The sequence below is a fragment of the Arachis stenosperma genome, chromosome 2, assembly GCF_014773155.1.
Source record: "Arachis stenosperma cultivar V10309 chromosome 2, arast.V10309.gnm1.PFL2, whole genome shotgun sequence".
Classification (NCBI taxonomy): Eukaryota; Viridiplantae; Streptophyta; class Magnoliopsida; order Fabales; family Fabaceae; genus Arachis; species Arachis stenosperma.
Genome location: NC_080378.1, coordinates 40,652,765 through 40,676,558, shown reverse-complemented (window position 1 = coordinate 40,676,558; position 23,794 = coordinate 40,652,765). Strand labels below are relative to the sequence as shown.

General features: G+C 34.3%; 1 long non-coding RNA gene across 1 annotated transcript; it reads right to left on the bottom strand.

Moving 5' to 3' along the window:
* Positions 1-873: 873 nt before the first annotated feature.
* On the bottom strand, positions 874-3,044 carry LOC130963663 (uncharacterized). Its single transcript, XR_009079817.1, has 3 exons — positions 2,903-3,044; positions 2,463-2,735; positions 874-1,096 (listed from the first exon to the last, which is right to left on the bottom strand). It is a non-coding gene; the product is annotated as an uncharacterized LOC130963663 (long non-coding RNA).
* Between the last annotated feature and the right edge of the window lie 20,750 nt (positions 3,045-23,794).

Below are 23,794 nucleotides of genomic sequence, written 5' to 3'. Positions count from 1 at the left end.
CACACGGATCACGGCATCGAATGGTATAAAGGGGGATTAAAAATACACAATTTAAAGGCTTAGGATGCAAGTTTTCAACCATAGAACCAAATTGGAAAGGAATTGTAAAATCATGCAAATCGTATGGATAAGTGTGCAAAGACTTGATAAAAACCACTTGATTGAGCATAAGATATACCATAAAATAGTGGTTTATCAATCTCCTCTTATCGTGCGCTCTGAGTGGGTTGAACACCAACCGGGGTGTTCTCTGTGGCCATGTGAAGGAGTACTTTTATGAGGCATATTTGAGAGGAATATTCATTAAAGTCCCCATTAAAGTGCATGTCAAGCAGTCGGGGATAGACGCTCGAGTAAAGAATATGTTGAGACAGACTAATAGCAGACGAGGTTGGAACCCAGCTCGCTGGGTACAGCGTCTTTGACGAAGGGAAAAACCCCTACTAGGAGGAATAAGTGAAGCGGTTTCACTTTGTGCTCTCTACTGTTATCGCATTGTTATGGTTTCACGATGAGGCATAAGAGGCCTTGTCTTTGTGAATTATTTTGGATTGAAATCGAATAGGTTGGGACTTATCCTGTAGAATTGGGAGAAATTTTTCGTTTAACATTCTGATTTTCATAATGCTACATTGACATAAATATTGAGGAAATTTTTTTCTTGTGATTGAATTGTTGAATTTTTCCTGAAGTCAAAATTCATAGGCTGGATAGTGAAAGTGTTTTTTGTTGTGACCAATTGGTGTCATCTCTCACCCATAATAAAGTGTTCAAAGGTCATGAAAAATAATGGATAATTATAACACATAAACAATTGAGCAGAAATAGGCAAACATACACCAAAAAATTTGGATTCAGTCGTAAACTCTCTTTTACACCAACGTAATACTCTAATACCAATTATCCAAAATTTTCAAAAACACAAATAAATAATAAAACAACTAAGCTGAACCTACAAATAAAAGTTAGTACATCGAACACTCTAAAACCCACAGCCCAAGTCTACTTCTTATTCCACCTGGTCTTTGCATCCTTCTTGCTACACAATTGTCTTTTTGAAATTACGATGCGCCTCCTATGCTAACCTCTGCATAATCTGCAAAATCAACAACCTCATTTTTTCATCAATCAAAGAATATCATTAAAATCACAATTAAAATGTAACATGAACAAATAATGACTACAACAATCTACTTCCTCATGAGAAGATCTTTGTCAAGCACACTAACTTGAAAACATTATAAGCCATCAAGCCATATGTTCATTTCCTTAAAATAATTTTATTAAAAAAGACTCATCATGCTGATGTTATCAAACATTGAATAAAATACTCATAATCAAATCCAGTTCATGGCAAAAAAATTTCTATTTACATAAGAGAGCTATGGTTACAAAATCTATCAAGAATCATTGATGTTTAGCTAAGATAATCAGAACTCTAGTGACAACAATTGTTCATCTGTTACAATAATTACTTTGTGTGCATCAATAAAAATATCTATTTAGAGTTTCAGCACGTTAGTATCTAGTAAACACAGCAACTCTTGATTATAGAATAAAATTTTATTATATAAGTGGATTGTACAATCAAATTGTAGAAATTACAGAGAAATCCTTATTGAAGCTATGCATCTATTAAACACTAAGACAATATACAATGAAATAATAGAACATGTATAAAGATGTTCTGAACAGACATTAGGACTATACTTTTTCACAAATTTCAGCATTAATGTATCAATTTCATTCTGTAAATCTAGAAAAAAAAAAACAAGACTACTTTACATTTTTAATGCATTAGCACTTTCAAGTGGATAAAGATAGAGGACTGGCACATGTATACAAAAAAGAATGATTTATTAACTCATACTTCATAGTTTTTTTTAAAGATGGTATAAAACTAGCAATATAATGTAATTTTATTTCTGCAAATGATAAAGTTAAAGTGAACATCATATTCTATAAAAGTCTATTTCTATGCTTTATATCTATGACTTGTGTTCTGTATTATGTATGTAAGACTACAATTAAGCTATTCTATTTATATTAGAATTTTGAAGAACAAATAGAGATGGCTATATAAAGATTACAGATTACATGTAAACAAGTCTCAAATAAATTAACTCACCCACAACAAGTTTAACTCACAAATCACGATAACAACAACAAGTTGCACGAATAGAAATTTAATTTCAAATTATAATAACAACACACCGCATGAAATTAATTGAAATAGATTTTATTAATACAAATTTAATTTCAACAACATCAATAAAAAGAGAAACACCATAATTAAGTACAACTTTGAATTCTTCCATTAATCGTTTCAAATCCTTCAGACTAGGAAAAAAAATAAATTCACATTAAAGTTGAAGTTTTAGTGTATCAAAGATAAATCTAATTCCAGAAAAACTCAAAAAAGATGATATCAATGAGAAGGAGAAGTGAAGTGGAAGACTTACCATACTTGACAGTGACAGTGAGTAATACTTGTTATTATAGACTTTCTACGGACAACGAAAAAAGTCACACAGCTCTTGCAACAATAGTAAGAGAGAAATCTCCAAAGGGAAGGATGCGAGCAACATGGCCCGTGATTTCAGAAACCTTACCCGTGGAGGCGCTTACACGACCAATGGAGAAGCTATGCATAGCCTGTGAAGAACCTCATAAACCCTGTCACTGAACTCCTTCCTTTCCTCTAATCACCGATGATTGGGAGTGACTTGGAGACTCTTCAAGAGATCAGTATAGAATACCAGAATGGGAAAAACAGTGTGAAATGGCCGTGAATGAGTGAAAATTGAAAAAAAATTGTAGAATGATGGAAAATCGGGTTTGATGGGCATAAAAATAGAATAAAAATTGGAGTATGGTTTGCGAGAGACACAGAGATATATACCGAGATTCATTTTGGCGGTTACCACTTCGAATTTTTTAATTTGGGTAGAAGACCATCAAACCAAGAAGTTGAGAGAGAGACATAAAACATGCGTTGGTTGTTTCAATTGACTGAGAATAGCGCATGTTATTTCCATTCGCACTGCAAAGCAGAAAAGAGAGTTTGTACAAAATGTATGTATATGTATAGTAATTAACAGTTGGTAAAGAGCGTATTTCGTCGGTGAAATAAACTTTCTCTTTAGATAATTGTACATTTTTGCATTATTTTAAAAATTATTATATATTTTTAGCATCGTTTAATTATGTTTTTTTTAAATGATTGTCGTTATTGGAGAACAGTTAATGTTTGTGATAGTTTAATATTAAAAAATAAAAAAATACATGTTAATACTTTGAGTTTTTCGAGATATGAACCTTAAAGTAAATATATATGATTATGATTAATGATCATAATTGGAAGGCTTTATTTAATTTCAAATTTTTTTATAACATGTTTGCCTTAAAATTTTATTTCTTTATTGATTGCTATTGTTTTTTTCAGGATTTAATTGTCATTAGTTTCTATCAAATAAAATCTATATGCTTGAAAAAAAAATGGATATAAATAAAAAAAACAAAAATTATATTTTTTAATTAAAATATTTATGTCACTTTAGCTTTTTTTTCTACATCATATATTATATTTTTTTATAATTAAAAGTTTTACACATACAAAAAAAATGATCAAATTATTAAATATATTATTAAAGATAAACTATTAAATATAAATTTTAAAAAATATATAATACTTAATTAATTATCATAATCATATTTAGAAGTATCCAAATTATTTTCATATAATAAAAGTGGTATACTTTTATATATTTTACTAACAAGTATATGTGATACTTACCATAATTTTATTTTTAATAACAAATATTATTGTATTAAAGTAATGTGTTTTAAAATGTATAATGTGATTTTTATTGAAAAAATATTTACAAGATAGTAAATACTATTTTATTTTAATTTTATTCTTAATATTTAATTTCAATTTTACTATTAACATTTTAATATATTTCAGTTATACCATTAGAATGAACAATAATAATTATAACTAATCAGTTATAATAATAATTTGATTTGAATAAGATAAATATTAAATTATTTAATAAATAAATATAAGCAAATGAAATGCATCCATGAATTTAATTTAAATTATTCTCTTATTGTTATCTATATATGTGAAATCTCTCTTTCTCTTGTTTTGTATTATTTTTTATTAATAATTCTTAAGCATGTTATATTTTGTTTATTAATGTTTCGAATATTTATAATATTTTTGTAGAACTTGATAAATATATTTTTTTACATAATATTTTTCTTAAAATTTTTTAATAAGAACATATTTTAGTTTTTGTCTTTCGTCTTTTATATTCATTGCTGATTATAATAAAAAAAAAAACTACAAGGTATTTTTTATCAACTACACGCATTGTCTTTTATACATTCTTCTACTTTTTTAATTATTTTTTTCACATTATTTTTAATTGAGTAAATGATCAAATTCATTCTTGAAGATCACCCATTTTCTAAGTTGATCTCCAAAAAAATTTTTGAATCAAATTTATCTTTTAAAGATTTTAAGTTAGTCATATTAATTCTTCTGCCACTTTTGTTACTGACGATGTCATTTGCTGACATAGCACATTAAGTGACACCACACTCACCACAGCACACACCTAACAGTTCTAAACTTCTAATTACTTGCTAAAATAATATGTTTATAAAATTATATCAAATAAACTCAAAATTGAGGAGAACTTTAAGATATTGAAATTTCTCAATTTAAAATTGATTTGATTTAATTTCATAAATTTATCATATTAGCAGCTAATTAGGATTGTCAGGTATAAATTGTGGTGTTACTTAATGTATCATATTAGTAAACTTTGATGCCACCAATAGTGGAAGTAATAAAAAAACTAATTAATGTGATCAACTTAAAATCTTTGAAGGACTAATTTGATTTAAAAAAAAATTCAAAGACTAATTTAGAAAATAAATAACCTTTTACGGACGAATTTAATCATTTACTCATTTTTAATTAGTTATTTTACTTTTACTCTTCATATTATATTTCACTTTATTTTAGTCTTAATATCATAGTTATCTTTTAATTGTGTAAAATTAAATAGTTTCTTTCATGCTTAATTATATTATTATTATATACAATAATTATAATAAATAAAACATAAATTGAATATATAATTTAATTTGAATTTAAAATAGAAACTACATAAATTTCAGAAACCAATTTTATTTTTAATTTCTTTGTAATCATTTGTAGTAAAGTCTCTCTATAGTCACCATCGTTGATACAAAAAAAAGTTATTTGTCTTTATAAAATAAGATAAAAAAGTATAAGATAAATAATATATATGTAATAACAAAGTTATTAATTATAGACTATAGACAAATTTTAAAAAAAATCTTATAGATCAACATATGATCATATAATTTTTTTAATATTTTTAATTTTTTTCTAAAGTTGTCTAGACTTATCATCATTTAAGTTGTCTATACATCATTTTTTAAAATATTATGATTTCACAGTTATAATATATAATATTAGTTATTATTTTATATATATATTTGATTAATATTATTATAATAAGGATACATGTGACTTTATGAGAACGATATAATATGTACTTTACTTATCTGAGAATTTACTAAGTGATTGGAGTACCTTTATGTCACAAATAAACAAATGCTAGCAATAGGAATGATAAAAAAAACCTAGATAATATGGGTATTTGCAAAAATTACTCATGATTTAGTACTAGATGTGACCCATAAAATCTCACGGGAGGGGATCTGTCAATGCGAATAAATATACGGGGATGGGGCATATGTACACCTACATCAAGAGACCCGTTAAATCCATAAAAATATGAAATTACTGATTTATCCTAAATTATATATAAATAAATCCATTTCTTAAATTTAGTAACTCTAATTCCTACTTCCAATTTGAATCCTTCTTCTTTTTTTCAGATTCATTCTCATCCTTGATTTCACATCTCTCTCTAACTTACTTTCTCTACCTCTCAAGTCCACCACTATGTCACACAATCTCACCTAAAAAAATTATGTTATGTTATTATATTGGAAGATAGTTTTTATATTTTTCTTTTGAAATATTTTTTTATAATAAATATGTTATGGACTGTGTTGGATTATATTGATTTAATTATTTTATGATTATTATATTATGTATTTTTTTCAAAATATTTCAAAGAATATCTATAGATACTCGCGAGTATCTGTGTTTTCTGTGGGGATAATTAAATGAAGACTTACAACTAAGGATAGAAATAGGCCAAACGACCTGTTAGGAGCCTGCAATCTGGTCTGTATTTGGCCTGCCCTAATATAAAATAGGCATACACCCAAACTTTAATAAAAGCATTAATATGTTAATAAGTCAGGTTCTGACTCAGTAATTAGTTTTATCAGCTTGTCAAACCTGCTTGAGCTTAAGCTTGTTAAAACATAATTAAATATATAAATAATTTTTTATTATTAATAAAATTATTAGATATTTTAAATTTATTATATTTTATTATAACTTTTTATGTATATTTTAAATATTTTAAAGTTTAAAATTTTTTATAAATATTAAATATGACATAAAATATTTTTATTAAAAAATAATTTTTTTAAATTACATTTTTATTTTTGTAAGAAACAACAATTGTCAAGTCTTTTAACAGATTTTAGGTTAGGTCAGGTGATGAAGGAAAAACAATTCCACACAAATTCACTGGCAAGTATACCGAGTCGCATCAAGTAATAACTCACAAGAGTGAGGTCGATCCCACAGGGATTGATGGATTGAGCAACTTTAGTATGGTGATGAATTTAGTTAAGCGAATATTTGATGATTTGAGTGAAATTTGATTAATAGAAGTGAAATTCCAAGTAAACTAGAGTGCAGAAAGTAAATTGGCAGAATCTTAAAGTACTGAAGGAGTAAATTGCAGAAACTTAGAATGCAAGAAATTAAAAAAGGTTAAACTTAAATTGCAAGAAAGGTAAATGACTGAAACTTTAAAGTGCAAGAAATTTAAATTGCTGAATCTAAATTGACAGAAAACTTAAATTGCATGAAGAATAAAGGGATCTGGGTAATGGGAATCAAAAGAGCACTGAAAAATATAAAGTGCTGTAAACTAAAGAACTCTTAGATGACAGAGTTCAAATTAGGCCTTCAGTACCAAAATAGAAAAGGGAAATTACAGAAGAATTAAAACAGAATAAAAACTCAGTTCTTAAAAGAATAACAAAAACAGAAAGAAAATTTAGTTATTAATTACTCTCTTAACAAAACAGAAAAGAAGTTTCAGAAGAAAGAAAAATAGAAAGTAAACTATGATCAGATCTCCATCTCATAAAACTATCCAAGGAAAAATAAAAGAAAACTCCACGATGAAGGAATTCAGAAGAATTCTTCAATCCGAAGTCCAAAACCCAAACAGAAAAGTAAAAGTTGCAGAAGAGAGAAAACAAAATAGAAAGAAAAACTCAGATCTGATCTTAATTCTAAAATTCTAAAAAGAAATTAAAAGAAAGTCCCCTATGAAATCAAATTTCGCTCCTATTTATACACTTTCTCCTCCTGTCATCAAGCACTTGGAGTGGGCTTTATGGCCTGTGAAGAAGTGGATCAGAATGGTACTTGATTTCTGCTTCCAGGGAAATGTTGCGTTCTCAAAGTGAGCACAGCGTTCATTCATCCACGCGTGCGCGTCCCTTGCGCACGCATCCCTTTGCGACTTTGCTCATCGACGCGTACGCATCACTGACGCGTGCGCGTCATTATCAGTCTTCCGCTCCCACCATGCTCGCACGCCCCTTTCACGCGTACGCGTCTTCAATAGCGTTCTCTTATTGAGCACTACGTTGGCTTAGTGAGTGCTGCCCACGCGTGCGCATCCTCTGCGCGTGCGCGTGGGTAGTAAAATCTCAATTCCAAGCTTCAGCGCCAGTCACGCGTGCGTGTGCTTTGTCCCAGGTGCTCCATTGACGCGTGCGTGTCATGCACGTGAGCACGTCAATTGTGGAACTTTGCCTCCAAATGTCGATCTACCCAAAAATGTTGTGTAAATGAACGTAGCGCTCTCTTTGAAAACGAGCGCCAACCACTACCACGCGTACGCATCATGCACGCGTGCGCGTGGTTCTTCGAAAATTCATCCCTGACGCGTAGGCGTTCTGTACGTGTGCACGTCGCAAGTGAGTGTGGTGTTCTTTCTTTGAACGTAACGTTACTCTGGAGTGCTTCTCCTTTTCTTCACTTTCTCACCTAAAATCAATCAAACAAGAAATCAAAGTCTCACCAAAATCATAAGAAATTGCATTGTTTATAATAATCACTTAAATCTTGTATAAATATCATGATTTTGTATAAAATTAATGATGTTTGATTAAATCAAGATAAACATGGAATTCCACTCCAATCACTTACTTATTGTGTAAGAAAATGCATAAAACCTAATGAAACAGATAAAAAATGCTTGTGCAACTAGCATAAGATGACTTGTCATCACAACACCAAACTTAAATCTTGCTTGTCCCCAAGCAAGCACTAAAACATGAGAAGAAATGAATGAAAACAGAAAAGCATAGATGTCCTTATTTAGCAGGTAATTAAATTTGGTTCATGGGATTTTATGCAGATGTAATGCAGCTCAATTATTATCAGCTTCCAAATGTGAAATGTCTCTTTGAGGATTAACTAGAGTTGCTGCTATAATGCCTTGTTCTTTTATTGATCCCTGTTAGATTTTTCCTTCTTTCTTTTGCTTCAGAAACTTATTTCTTAATGGTAGCTCAGTGTCAAGTGTGGTTCTTCGAAAATTCATCCCTGACGCGTAGGCGTCCTGTACGTGTGCACGTCGCAAGTGAGTGTGGCATTCTTTCTTTGAACATAACGTTACTCTGGAGTGCTTCTCCTTTTCTTCACTTTCTCACCTAAAATCAATCAAACAAGAAATCAAAGTCTCACCTCACCAAAATCATAAGAAATTGCATTGTTTATAATAATCACTTAAATCTTGTATAAATCTCATGATTTTGTATAAAATTAATGATGTTTGATTAAATCAAGATAAACATGGAATTCCACTCCAATCACTTACTTATTGTGTAAGAAACTGCATAAAACCTAATGAAACAGATAAAAAATGCTTGTGCAACTAGCATAAGATGACTTGTCATCACAACACCAAACTTAAATCTTGCTTGTCCCCAAGCAAGCACTAAAACATGAGAAGAAATGAATGAAAGCAGAAAAGCATAGATGTCCTTATTTAGCAGGTAATTAAATTTGGTTCATGGGGTTTTATGCAGATGTAATGCAGCTCAATTATTATCAGCTTCCAAATGGGAAATGTCTCTTTGAGGATTAACTAGAGTTGCTGCTATAATGCCTTGTTCTTTTATTGATCCCTGTTAGATTTTTCCTTCTTTCTTTTGCTTCAGAAACTTATTTCTTAATGGTAGCTCAGTGTCAAGTGTTGCAGCAGCTTTTTGGCTCAATTTTTCTCAACACCTCTTCACTACAGACAGTTGGCTCACAATTCTTTCTTAGGAACATTGATGCCCAGCACCTCTTTGGGATACTAAATGCTTTGTAACTAGGTTGCTCTTGATATTGGACTTTCGGTTGGTAATTCTGGATTAGTTAATCAATTACCAAGTTTTAAAAGACTCCTCAAAACCTAATTGTCCAAGCAGATCCTAGTACAAAAAGCACCACAGGCATATGTCCTAAGGTTCAAGCTATTGGTGTCTAGCCGTGTTATTTGTTTCTTTTCATTTTTTTCTTGCCAATTCTTGGCTTTTCTTTCTTCTGACTTCTTCTTTTTCCAAGGATACTTATTAATTGAGGGCTTTACAACAGCAACTAAGTCTATACTTGAAAGATGTATTCCATCTTGCAGCTTTTATTATTGAGCTCACCAACTAATCAAGCAATTACCACCACTGAACTCTATTCTTATTCCTACCACATTGGACACTTATTTTCTATTTTGCTCATCTTCTCTTATTTATGCAGAGGGAAACAAGACATTTATTCAAGTAGGATGAGTGATGCAGACATTCTGGCTAGATTACTTAATCGAATAATAACAGGACAGTAAACTAGCAGAGTGCAAATAAGGGTAAACTTATCAGAAAGGGGTACAATTAAACTTCCAACTAAAGCACAGCAATATATAAATAGTTGAGTAACAATACAACCTTTTGTTCTCTTCTTTGCTTAGTCTTTCATCCTTCTTCTTAGCTTTTGTGCTTTTTTGTTGATGATGTACAGTCCTGTCAAAAAGGTTGAATAGTTTTCTGCAATGGTAGTAGAAGTTGCTTGTCCCCCAAGCACTTGAAAAATTGGTTAACATGCATGAATGTTTGTAGGCTTTTGAACCTACTTTGGTGTGTGAACACTAAACTTGGTTCCTTACCAATGTCTCTTATGAAAATTAATTACATACATGAACCCTTTTGTTTCTATTAAAGGAAGCAAATTAAACACTAGAAAACAGACAATGGTTGAGTGGTTTTCCTAATTGTTTGGAACTAGTAACCTTTTATGTAGAGGGTTGAAATGTGTTTTTAAATGAAATTCTTAGTGGAACACCAAATTTAGCATCCTACATTCACTCTTGAATTATTTTGGTATGAAACACCAAACTTAGCTCCTTGTAATATAAACAAATCTACTTAACCTTCTTATTGAAACAGTGATGGAAAAGAGAATTACCTCTGGTTGGGTTGCCTCCCAACAAGCGCTCGTTTAGTGTCATTAGCTTGACATCTTGTCCTTTGATCATGGAGGCTGAAAATCATAGTGCCTTAGCTTTTCTCCTCTTATTGTGAACTTCCTTATGGTCTCCTCTTTGATGATTTCTAGGTGTTCAAGTGAAAGGATCTGGTTCACAGTATAGTACTCAGACAATTGTGGAGACACCTTCATTGGTTGGGTGTTTAACACCACTTTATCCCCTGGTGAAATGCCTTCAGTAGGGATCTTCTTGTTTCTCCACCCTCTTGGCCTCTTCTTTTTTTCTTTCTCAGAAGTTAATTCATGCTTTGGTGATTCTTTATCTGGGGGCTTTGGATCTAGTTCCTCCTTGACTTCTTTGGTCTGTTGTACTATCTCTCCTTCTTTCAAGCATGGTTTTGGAAGCCTTAGAGTTAACTCCTTTAACCTGTGATCGTTGGCCTTATCCTTCATGCATTCTTTTTCTTGAGTGGGTTCATGTAGGGTCTTGAAGACATGAAATGCTAGGTGCTCATCGTGCACTCTTAGCAATAATTTCCCTTTTTCAACATCTATCAATGCTCTGCCCGTAGCTAGGAAGGGCCTCCCCAAGATGATGGGAGTGTTAGGATCCTCTTCCATATCCAGGATGACAAAGTCAGCTAGGAGAAAGAATTTTCTCACTTTTACCAGTGATGACCGGATAATTTATATGCTTTTTGGCATTGTTTTTAGATAGTTTTTAGTATAATCTAGCTACTTTTAGGGATGTTTTCATTAGTTTTTATGCTAAATTCACATTTCTGGACTTTACTATGAGTTTGTGTGTTTTTCTATGATTTCAGGTATTTTCTGGCTGAAATTGAGGGACCTGAGCAAAACTCTGATAAAAGGCTGACAAAGGACTACTGATGTTGTTGGATTCTGACTTCCCTGCACTTGAAATGAATTTTCTGGAGCTACAGAACTTCAAATGGCGCGATCTCAATGGGTTGGAAAGTAGACATCCAGAGCTTTTCAACAATATATAATAGTCCATACTTTATTCGAGATTTGATGACGTAAACTGGCACTCAACGCCAGCTCTATGCTGCATTCTGGAGTCAAACGCCAGAAACACATCATGAACCAGAGTTGAACGCCAAAAACACGTTACAACTTGGCGTTCAACTCCAAGATAAGCCTCAGCTCGTGTAAAGATCAAGCTCAGCCCAAACATACACCAAGTGGGCCCCGGAAGTGGATTTATGCATCAATTACTTACTTCTGTAAACCCTAGTAGCTAGTTTAGTATAAATAGAACTTTTTAATAGTGTATTAGAAGTCTTTTGACTGTTTAGTCTCTGACCATTCGGTCTTTTAATCACGTTTGGGGGCTGGCCATACGGCCATGCCTGGACCTTCATTACTTATGTATTTTTAACGATGGAGTTTCTACACACCATAGATTAAGGGTGTGGAGCTCTGCTGTACCTCACGTTTCAATGCAATTACTACTATTTTGTATTCAATTCCGCTTGTTCTTATTCTAAGATATTCGTTGCACTTCAACATGATGAATGTGATGATCCGTGACACTCATCATTATTCTCACCTATGAACACGTGACTGACAACCACTTCTGTTCTACCTTAGACCGGGCACATATCTCTTGGATTCCTAAATCAGAATCTTCGTGGTATAATCTAGAATTGATGGCGGCATTCATGAGAATCCGGAAAGTCTAAACCTTGTCTGTGGTATTCCGAGTAGGATTCCGGGATTGAATGACTGTGACGAGCTTCAAACTCGCGATTGTTGGGCGTGATGACAAATGCAAAAGAATCAAGGAATTCTATTCCAACATGATCGAGAACCGACAGATGATTAGCCGTGCCGTGACAGAGCATTTGGACCTTTTTCACTGAGAGGATGGGATGTAGCCATTGACAACGGTGATGCCCTACATACAGCTTTCCATGGAAAGGAATAAGAATGATTGAAGGAAGACAGTAGGAAAGCAGAGATCCAACAGGGACAAGCACCTCCAGACACTTATCTGAAATTCCCACCATTGAATTACATGAGTAACTCTATCTTTATTTCCTGTTTATTTATTATTTATTATTCGAAAGCTCCATAACATTTATTATCCGCCTAACTGAGATTTACAAGATGACCATAGCTTGCTTCATACCACAATCTCCGTGGGATCGACCCTTACTCACATAAGGTATTACTTGGATGACCCAGTGCACTTGCTGGTTAGTTGTGCGGAGTTGTGACTAAGTGTGATTCACGTTTGAGAGCGCTACCAAGTTATTGGAGTCATTGTTGATGATCACAATTTCGTGCACCAACCAGCACATTCTCCATAACTCCCAGTGCTTGCTTAATGGATTTGTTGATGATCACAATTTCGTGCACCAAGTTTTTGGTGCCGTTGCCGGGGATTGTTCGAATTACAATTACGTGCAACCACAGTGCCAAGTTTTTTTTTATCCGGCAATAGCACCATGTTTTTGGCGCCGTTGCCGGGGATTGTTCGAGTATGGACAACTGACGGTTCATCTTGTTGCTCAGATTAGGTAATTTTCTTTTTATTTTTCTTTTCAAAAAGTCTTCAAAAAAATGTTTTTCAAAATTTTTCCCTTTGTTTTCGAAAATTATTCCAAAATTTTTAAGAATGAATTCTAGAGTTTCATAGTAACATGTTGAAGCCTGACTGGCTGTAAAGCCATATCCAAATCCTTTTGGATTGAGGCTTCCACTTATCAACATAACAGGTATGTATATGGAGTTGGATGAAATATCAGCTGTTGCATGCCTGATTTATATCTTCTAAAGCTGGCTGGCTATTAAGCCATGCCCAACCCTTGGATTGGAGCTTTAGATTAACATTGAAAGATTCCTGGAATTCTTATTAAAAATTTTGAATCTCTTAATTTCTTTTCCTATATGTTTTTTTTCGAAAAAAATAAAAGAAAATACAAAAAAATCATAAAATCATAAAAACCAAAAATATTTTATGTTTTTTGTTTGAGTCTTGAGTCAATTTTTAAGTTTGGTGTCAATTGCATGTTTTTAAAAAATTTATGCATTATTTTTCGAAAATCCATGCATTCATGGTGTTCTTCATGATCTTCAAGTTGTTCTTGGTAAGTCTTCTTGTTTGATCTTGATGTTTTCTTGTTTTGTGTCTTTTATTGTTTTTCATATGCATTTTTGCATTCATAGTATCCATGCATTAAAGATTTCTAAGTTTGGTGTCTTGCATATTTTCTTTGCATAAAAAATTTTTCAAAAATATGTTCTTGATGTTCATCATGATCTTCAAAGTGTTCTTGGTGTTCATCTTGACATTCATAGTATTCTTGCATGCATCATGTGTTTTGATCCAAAATCTTCATGTTTTGGGTCATTTTTATGTTTTTCTCTCTCATCATTAAAAATTCAAAAATAAAAAAAATATCTTTTCCTTTTAAAATTTTTAAGTCAAGTCAAATTTTCAAATTTTAAAAATCTTATCTTTTCAAAACTTTTTCAAAAATCAAATCTTTTTCATTTTTTTTATTAATTTTCGAATATTTAATGTTTTAAAATATTTTTCAAAAATCTTTTTCTTAGTTTTATCTTTATTTTCGAAAATTATGCTAACAATTAATATGATTGATTCAAAAATTTGAAGTTTGTTACTTTCTTGTTAAGAAAGGTTCAATCTTTAAATTTTAGAATCATATCTTTTAGTTTCTTGTTAGTTAAGTAATTAATTTTAATTTTAAAAATTAAATCTTTTCTAACCATATCTTTTTAATCATATCTTTTTATTTTATCTTTTATATCATATTTTTTTCAAAATTTTATCTTTTTTCAAAAATTTGATTTTAAAATATCTTTTCTAACTTCTTATCTTCTTATCTTTTCAAATTTGATTTTCAAGTCTTTTTCAACTAACTATTTGACTTTTTGTTTGTTTCTTATCTTTTTCAAAACCACCTAACAACTTTTCTCTCTTTTTAATTTTCGAAAATACTTCCCTCTTTTTCAAAAAATTCTTTTTTAACACATTAATTGTTTTAAATTTTAATTTTAATTTTATTTCTTATCTTTATTTTCGAAAATCATTTAACTCCTTTTCAAAATTTAATTTTGAAAATTTCTCCCTCTCTCATCTTTTCCTATTTATTTACTCATTTACTAACACTTCTCTTCACCTCAAATCACTACCCCTATCCTCACCCATCTGTTTGGATTCTCCTTTCTTTATTCCCTTCTTCTTCTACTAATAATAAGGAACCTCTTTACTGTGACATAGAGGATTCCTCTCCTCTTCTTTTTCTTTTCTCTTCTCTTTCATATGAGCAGGAACAAGGAAAAAGGCATTCTTGTTGAAGCTGATCCAGAACCTGAAAGGACTCTGAAGAGGAAACTAAGAGAAGCTAAATTACAACAATCCAGAGACAACCTTGCTGAAATTTTCGGACAAGAAAAGGAGATGGCAGCCGAACCCAACAACAATAATGCAAGAAAGATGCTTGGTGATTATACTACACCTACTTCCAAGTTTGATGGAAGAAGCATCTCAATTCCTGCCATTGGAGCAAACAATTTTGAGCTGAAACCTCAACTAGTTGCTCTAATGCAACAAAACTGCAAGTTTCATGGACTTCCATCAGAAGATTCCTATTAGTTCTTAACTGAGTTCTTGCAGATCTGTGAGACTGTAAAGACGAATGGACTAGATCCTGAAGTCTACAGGCTCATGCTTTTCCCTTTTGCTATAAGAGACAGAGCTAGAACATGGTTGAATTCACAACCTAAGGATAGCCTGGACTCCTGGGATAAGCTGGTCACGGACTTCTTGGCTAAATTCTTTCCTCCTCAAAAGCTGAGCAAGCTTAGATTAGATGTTCAGACATTCAAAGAAAAAGATAGTGAATCCCTCTATGAAGCTTGGGAAAGATATAAGCAGATGACCAAAAGGTGTCCTTCTGACATGCTTTCAGAATGGACCATTCTGGATATATTCTATTATGGTCTGTCTGAGTTCTCTAAGATGTCACTGGACCATTCTGCAAGTGGATTCATTCACCTAAAGAAAATGCCTGCAGAAGCTCAAGAACTTATTGACATGGTTGCAAATAACCAGTTCATGTACACTTCTGAGAGGAATTCCGTGAATAATGAGACGCCTCAAAGAAAGGGAGTTCTTGAAATTGATGCTCTGAATGCCATATTGGCTCAAAACAAAATGTTGACTCATCAAGTCAACATGATTTCTCAAAGTCTGAATAGATGGCAAAATGCATCCAACAGTACTAAAGAGGCATCTTCTGAAGAAGAAGCTTATGATCCTGATAACCCTGCAATGGCAGAGGTAAATTACTTAGGTGAACCTTATGGAAACACCTATAATTCATCATGGAGAAATCATCCAAATTTCTCATGGAAGGATCAACAAAAGCCTCAACAAGGCTTTAATAATGGTGGAAGAAATAGGCTCAGCAATATCAAGCCTTATTCATCATCTTCTCAGTAATAGACAGAGAATTATGAACAGAATACCTCTAACTTAGCAAATTTAGTCTCTGATCTGTCTAAGGCCACTTTAAGTTTCATGAATGAAATAAGGTCCTCCATAAAAAATCTGGAGGCACAAGTGGGTCAGCTGAGCAAGAAAATCACTGAAACTCCTCCTAGTACTCTCCCAAGCAATACTGAAGAAAATCCAAAAAGAGAGTGCAAGGCCATTGATATAATCAACATGGCCGAACCTAGAGAGGAAGGAGAGGACGTGAATCCCAATGAGGAAGACCTCATAGGACGTCTCTCAAGCAAGAAGGAGTCCCCTATTGAGGACCTAAAGGAATTTGAGGCTCATATAGAGACCATAGAGATTCCATTAAACCTTCTTCTGCCATTCATGAACTCTGAAGACTATTCTTCCTCTAAAGAGGATGAAGATGTAACTGGAGAGCAAGTTGCTCAATATCTAGGAGCTATCATGAAACTGAATGCCAAGTTATTTGGTAATGAGACTTGGGAAGGTGAACCTCCCTTGCTCATTAGTGAACTAGATACCTGGGTTCAGCAAACTTTACCTCAAAAGAGATAAGATCCTGGCAAATTCATAATACCCTGTACCATAGGCACCATGACCTTTGAGAAAGCTCTGTGTGACTTAGGGTCAGGCATAAATCTTATGCCACTCTCTGTAATGGAGAAGCTGGGGATCATTGAGGTACAGCCTGCCATATTTTCTTTGCAAATGGCAAACAAGTCAGTAAGACAAGCTTATGGATTAGTAGAGGACGTGTTAGTAAAGGTTAAAGGCATTTACATTCCTGCTGATTTCATAATCTTAGACACTAGGAAGGAGGAGGATGAATGCATCATCCTTGGAAGACCTTTCCTAGCCACAGCAGAAGCTGTGATAGATGTTAACAGAGGAGAATTAGTCCTTCAATTGAATGGGGACTACCTTGTGTTTAAGGCACACGGCTATCCTTCTGTAACAAGGGAGAGTAAGCATGCAGAGCTTCTCTCAGTATAGAGTCAAACAGAGCCCTCACAGTCAAACTCTAAGTTTGGTGTTGAGAGGCCACAACCAAACTCTAAGTTTGGTGTTGGGACTATACAACATTGACCTGATCACCTGTGAGGTTTCATGAGAGCCCACTGTCAAGCTATTGACATTAAAGAAGCACTTATTGGGAGGCAACCCAATTTTGATTTATCTAATTTTATTTTATTTTTATTATTCTTTTATGTTTTATTAGGTTCATGATCATGTGGAGTCACGAAAAAAATACTAAAATTAAAAACAGAATAAAAAACAGCAGAAGAAAAATCACACCTTGGAAGAAGGAATTACTAGCGTTCAAACGCCAGTAAGGAGCATCTGGCTGGCATTCAACACCAGAACAGAGCATGGATCTGGCGTTGAACGCCAGAAATAAGCAACATCCTGGCGTTCAGACGCCAGGAATGCACCCTGAGGAGAGCTGGCGCTGAACACCAGAAACAAGCATGGAACTGGCGTTCAATGCCAGAAACATGCTGCAATTGGGCGTTGAACGCCTAAAACGAGCATCACTTCGGCGTTTAAACACTAGAGTTGCATGCAAAGGCGTTTTACATGCCTAATTGGTGCAGAGATGTAAATTCTTGACACCTCAGGATCTGTGGACCCCACAGGATCCCCACCTACCTCAACTCACCTTCTCTCTTCTTCACCAATCACCTCAATCTCTCTTCCCCATCACCTCTTCACAACTCACATCCATCCATCTCTTCCCCACCCAATCCCACCCATATGGCCGAAACATACACATCTCTCCCTCTCCTCTAGATCTTCTTCTCCTTCCATTCTTTCTTCTTTGCTCGAGGGCGAGCAACATTCTAAGTTTGGTATGGTAAAAGCATAGCTTTTTTTTGTTTTTCCATAACCATTGATGGCACCTAAGGCCAGAGAAACCTCAAAAAAAAAGAGAGAAAAGGGAAGACAAAAAATTTTTTCCACCTCCGAGTCATGGGAGATGGAGAGATTCATCTCAAGGGACCATAGTTCAGTAGAAGAGCATTTGACTACACATCAAGAGAGCATGAGGAATTCCCTCATCAAAAAATCCCTGAGATACCTCAGGGGATACATGTTCCTCCACATAATTATTTGAAGCAACTAATGATAGGAACACCAAAATCACTAGGGATCATGCAATAGAAGCAAGGAAGAGACATAAAGGAACTCAAAAAGAACCATTGGTCCTTCAAAAGGCGCCACCCTCACTAAGGTGGACTCATTTCTTAACTTCCTTGTTCTTATCTATCTGTTTTTCGATTTTTATGCTATATGTGTGTTTATATTTTGTGTCTCTACCTCATGATCATTAGTATTGAGTAACTATGTCTTAAGGCTATAAATAATTCCATGAATCCTTCACCTCTCTTAAATGAAAAATGTTTCTAATTCAAAAGAACAAGAAGTACATGAATTTCGAAATTATCCTTGAATTTAGTTTAATTATATTGATGTGGTGACAATACTTTTTGTTTTCTGAATGAATGCTTGAACAGTGCATATTTTTTATCTTGTTGTTTATGAATGTTAAAATTGTCGGCTCTTGAAAGAATGATGAACAAAGAGAAATGCTATTGATAATCTGAAAAATCATAAAATTGATTCTTGAAGCAAGAAAATGCAGTGAATAGCAAAAGCTTGCAAAAAAAAATTTAGAAAGAAAAAGAAAAAGCAAGCAGAAAAAGCCAATAGCCCTTAAAACCAAAAGGGAAGGGTAAAAAGGATCCAAGGCTTTGAGCATCAATGGATAGGAGGGCCCAAGGAAATAAAATCCAGGCCTAAGCGGCTAAATTAAGCTGTCCCTAACCATGTGCTTGTGGCATGCAGGTCCAAGAGAAAAGCTTGAGACTGAGTGGTTAAAGTCGTGATCCAAAGCAAAAAAGAGTGTGCTTAAGAGCTCTAGACACCTCTAACTGGAGACTTTAGCAAAGTTGAGTCACAATATGAAAAGGTTCACCCAGCTATGTGTCTATGGCATTTATGTATCCGGTGGTAATACTGGAAAACAAAGTGCTTAGGGCCACGGCCAAGACTTATAAAAGTAGCTGTGTTCAAGAATCAACAAACTTAACTAGGAGAATCAATAACACTATCTGAAATTCTAAGTTCCTATAGGTGCCAATCATTCTAAACTTCAAAGGAGAAAGTGAGATGCCAAAACTGTTCAGAAGCAAAAAGTTACAAGTCCTGCTCATCTAATTAGAATTAATATTCATTGATATTTTGGAATTTATAGTATATTCTCTTCTTTTTATCCTAATTGATTTCCAGTTGCTTGGGGACAAGCAACAATTTAAGTTTGGTATTGTGATGAGCAGATAATTTATACGCTTTTTGGCATTGTTTTTAGATAGTTTTTAGTATAATTTAGCTACTTTTAGGGATGTTTTCATTCGTTTTTATGCTAAATTCATATTTCTGGACTTTACTATGAGTTTGTGTGTTTTTCTGTGACTTCAGGTATTTTCTGGCTGAAATTGAGAGACCTGAGCAAAACTCTAATAAAAGGCTGACAAAAGACTGCTGATGCTGTTGGATTCTGACCTCCCTGCACTCGAAATGGATTTTCTAGAGCTACAGAACGCCAAATGGTACGTTCTCAATGGGTTTGGAAAGTAGACATCTAGAGCTTTCCAGCAATATATAATAGTTCATACTTTATTCGAGATTTGATGACGTAAACTGGCGCTCAACGTCAGCTCTATGCTGCAATCTGGAGTCAAACGCCAGAAACACGTCACGAACCAGAGTTGAACGCCAAAAATACGTTACAACTTGGCATTCAACTCCAAGATAAGCCTCAGCTCGTGTAAAGATCAAGCTCAGCCCAAATATACACCAAGTGGGCCCCGGAAGTGGATTTATGCATCAATTACTTACTTCTGTAAACCCTAGTAGCTAGTTTAGTATAAATAGAACTTTTTACTAGTGTATTAGAAGTCTTTTGACTGTTTAGTCTCTGACCATTCGGTCTTTTGATCACGTTTAGGGGCTGGCCATTCGGCCATGCCTGGACCTTCATCACTTATGTATTTTTAACGGTGGAGTTTCTACACACCATAGATTAAGGGTGTGGAGCTCTACTGTACCTCAAGTTTCAATGCAATTACTACTATTTTCTATTCAATTCTACTTGTTCTTATTCTAAGATATTCGTTGCACTTCAACATGATGAATGTGATGATCCATGACACTCATCATTATTCTCACCTATGAACGCGTGACTGACAACCACTTCCGTTCTACCTTAGACCGGGCGCATATCTCTTGGATTCCTAAATCAAAATCTTCGTGGTATAAGCTAGAATTGATAGCGGCATTCATGAGAATCCGAAAAGCCTAAACCTTGTCTGTGGTATTCCAAGTAGGATTTTGGGATTGAATGACTGTGACGAGCTTCAAAATCACGATTGTTGGGCATGATGACAAACGTAAAAGAATCAAGGGATTCTATTCCAGCATGATCGAGAACCGACAGATGATTAGTCGTGCCGTGACAGAGCATTTGGACCTTTTTCACTGAGAGGATGGGATGTAGCCATTGACAACGGTGATGCCCTACATACAGCTTGCCATGGAAAGGAATAAGAAGGATTGGAGGAAGACTGTAGGAAAGCAGAGATCCAACAGGGACAAGCACCTCTACACACTTATCTGAAATTTCCACCATTAAATTACATGAGTAACTCTATCTTTATTTCCTGTTTATTTATTATTTATTATTCGAAAGCTCCATAACATTTATTATCCGCCTAACTGAGATTTACAAGATGACCATAGTTTGCTTCATACCAACAATCTCCGTGGGATCGACCTTTACTCACGTAAGGTATTACTTGGACGACCCAGTGCACTTGCTGGTTAGTTGTACGGAGTTGTGACTAAGTGTGATTCACGTTTGAGAGTGCTACCAAGTTATTGGAGCCATTGTTGATGATGACAATTTCGTGCACCATCCAGCACATTCTCCATAACTCCCAGTGCTTGCTTAATGGATTTGTCAGTCATTTGGAGAGCTATTCGAGTAGATTTTAGCTAAAAAATTTGTAGTTTCCTCATGAGAGACAGAGGCATCAAGTTTATGCTTGCACCAAGGTCACAGAATGACTTCTCAATAGTTATGTTTTCTATGGTGCAGGGTATATAAAAGCGTCCAAGATCATTTTTCTTCTCTGGCAAACTTCTTTAGAGAATAACACTACACTCCATTGTCATTTCAACAATCTGTCCTTCCTGTAGGGATCTTTTTTTTGCTAGCACTTCTCTCATAAATTTGGCATATAATGGCATCTGTTCAAGTGCTTCTAAGAAAGGAATATTGATGCTGAGTGTCTTGAATATATCCAAGAATTTTAAATATTGCTTATCCTCGTTCTCTTTCTTGAACTTTTAAGGATATGGAAGTTTTGGGACATATGGCTTCACCCTTCCATCTTCCCTTGTAGCTGTGGTTCAAGGATGTTCTTGTCTCCCTTTGAGATTTGTGCATTTTTGGTTTTCTGATCCTCTTCACTTTTCTCTTCTGTCTCTTCTTGTGGAACTTCTTTGTTGTGTTCTTTCTGATTGATGGCTTCCTTCTTCATAGTCTGCTCACTTCCCACTATGATTGCTTTGCACTCCTCCCACTTTATAGCTTTTCCTTTGTCTCTTGGGTTGCCTTTAGTGAAACTAGGGAAGGAATTTGCTCTCTTCTCACCTATTTTTGAAATTTGCTTAGCCATTTGCCCCATGTGTCTTTCAAGGTTTCTAATTGAGGCCTCTTGGTTTTTGAATGCCAGGGCTTGATCTTTCCTTGCAGCTTCCTGATCCTGTCTTGCCATCTCTTGATTTTTCATGAGTTTCTCCATCATTATCTCTAGGCTAGAAATTTTTTGAGAGTTCGGATTTAGTTGTGGTTGTGTGAAATGAGATGATTGTTGTTGGAAGTTGTTTGAATTATTTGTGGGGGTATTTTGTGGATAGAATGTGGATGTAAAAAAGTTATTCTGGTGGTTTTGTGAGTTGTTATGGGTTTGGTGATATGTGTTTTGTGGGTTTTTGAATTCGTTAGTATTATTGGATGAATGGCTTTGGTTGTTTGTGTTGCTCATGCTGTTATAGTTGAAGTCCCTTTGTCATTAATTCTGGTGCTCACCCCACCTCAAGTTAGAATGAGTCCTCCAGGATGGATTGTGTGCATCACCATGAAAGTTGTGTTGGAACGAATTTGAGGTGTTATTTATGTATTGCACCTGCTCAGGGCTTTGTTGCTCATAATTGAATGTCCCAAAACCTTCTTCAGATTGATTCCATCCATGTGAGGTTTGAGATTGGCTTTGTGTATTTACTATAGCAATTTGCAGTCCATCAATTTTCTTGGCCATCATCTCCATTTGTTGCTGAAGTTATTGGTGACCTATTTGTTTTGTGCCAAGATAGTGTCAACACCTTCAAGCTCCAAGACACCTCTCTTGGGAGCTGGTTGGCGTTGCCTTTGATGAGCATAAAAGTATTGATTGTTGGTCACAGTGTCTATGAGATGTTGGGCTTCTTCAGCTGTCTTCATTAGTTGTACTGAACCTCCTGCCGAATAATCAAGGGCCTCTTGGGCTTTCAGAGTCAAGCCCTCATAGAAATTTTGAAGTCTATCACATTCACTAAACATCTCAGGTGGACACTTTCTGATCAAGGCCTTGTATCTCTCCCAAGCCTCATAAAGTGATTCTCCATCCATTTGAGTGAATGTTTGCACTTCTGTTTTCAATCTAATGATCATCTGAGGTGGGTAGAATTTGGCTAGGAATTTGCTCACTAAGTCTTTCCAATTATTGATGCTTTCTTTGGGAAATATCTCTAGCCATTGAGAGGCCTTATCCCTCAAAGAGAATGGAAACAGCAGCAGCTTGTAGATGTCTGGATGCACACCACTTGTTTTGACAGTTTCACAAATCCTGAGGAAGATGGATAGGTGTTGGTTTGGATCTTCAAGTGGACCTCCTCCATAGGAAAAATTGTTCTACACCAGAGTAATAAGTTGAGGCTTCAACTCAAAGTTATTTGCATGATCATTGGGAGTGAGTATACTACTCCCGCAATGTCTAGGATTAGGGATAGTGTAAGAGGCCAACACCCTCCTTGCAGGTTGAGCATTGTTGGATACTTCTTTCTCATCCTCCATGACTTGCTCAATCACAAACAACCCAAATGGAAATTGGACATTCTAATGCTAGAATGTAGTTAGAGGGTTAGGTGACACAACGTGTCAAACAGTTAATATGCTTAAAAGAAAAACAAAAGAAATTTGCTTAATCTAGATTATCACCTACTTAATCATTGTCAATCTATATGAATCCCCAGCAACGGCGCCAAAAACTTGATGAGGGAAAAATGATTCCACACAAACTCACTGGCAAGTATACCGGGTCGCATCAAGTAATAACTCACAGGAGTGAGGTCGATCCCACAGGGATTGATGGATTGAGCAACTTTAGTATAGTGATGAATTTAGTTAAGCAAATATTTGATGATTTGAGTGAAATTTGATT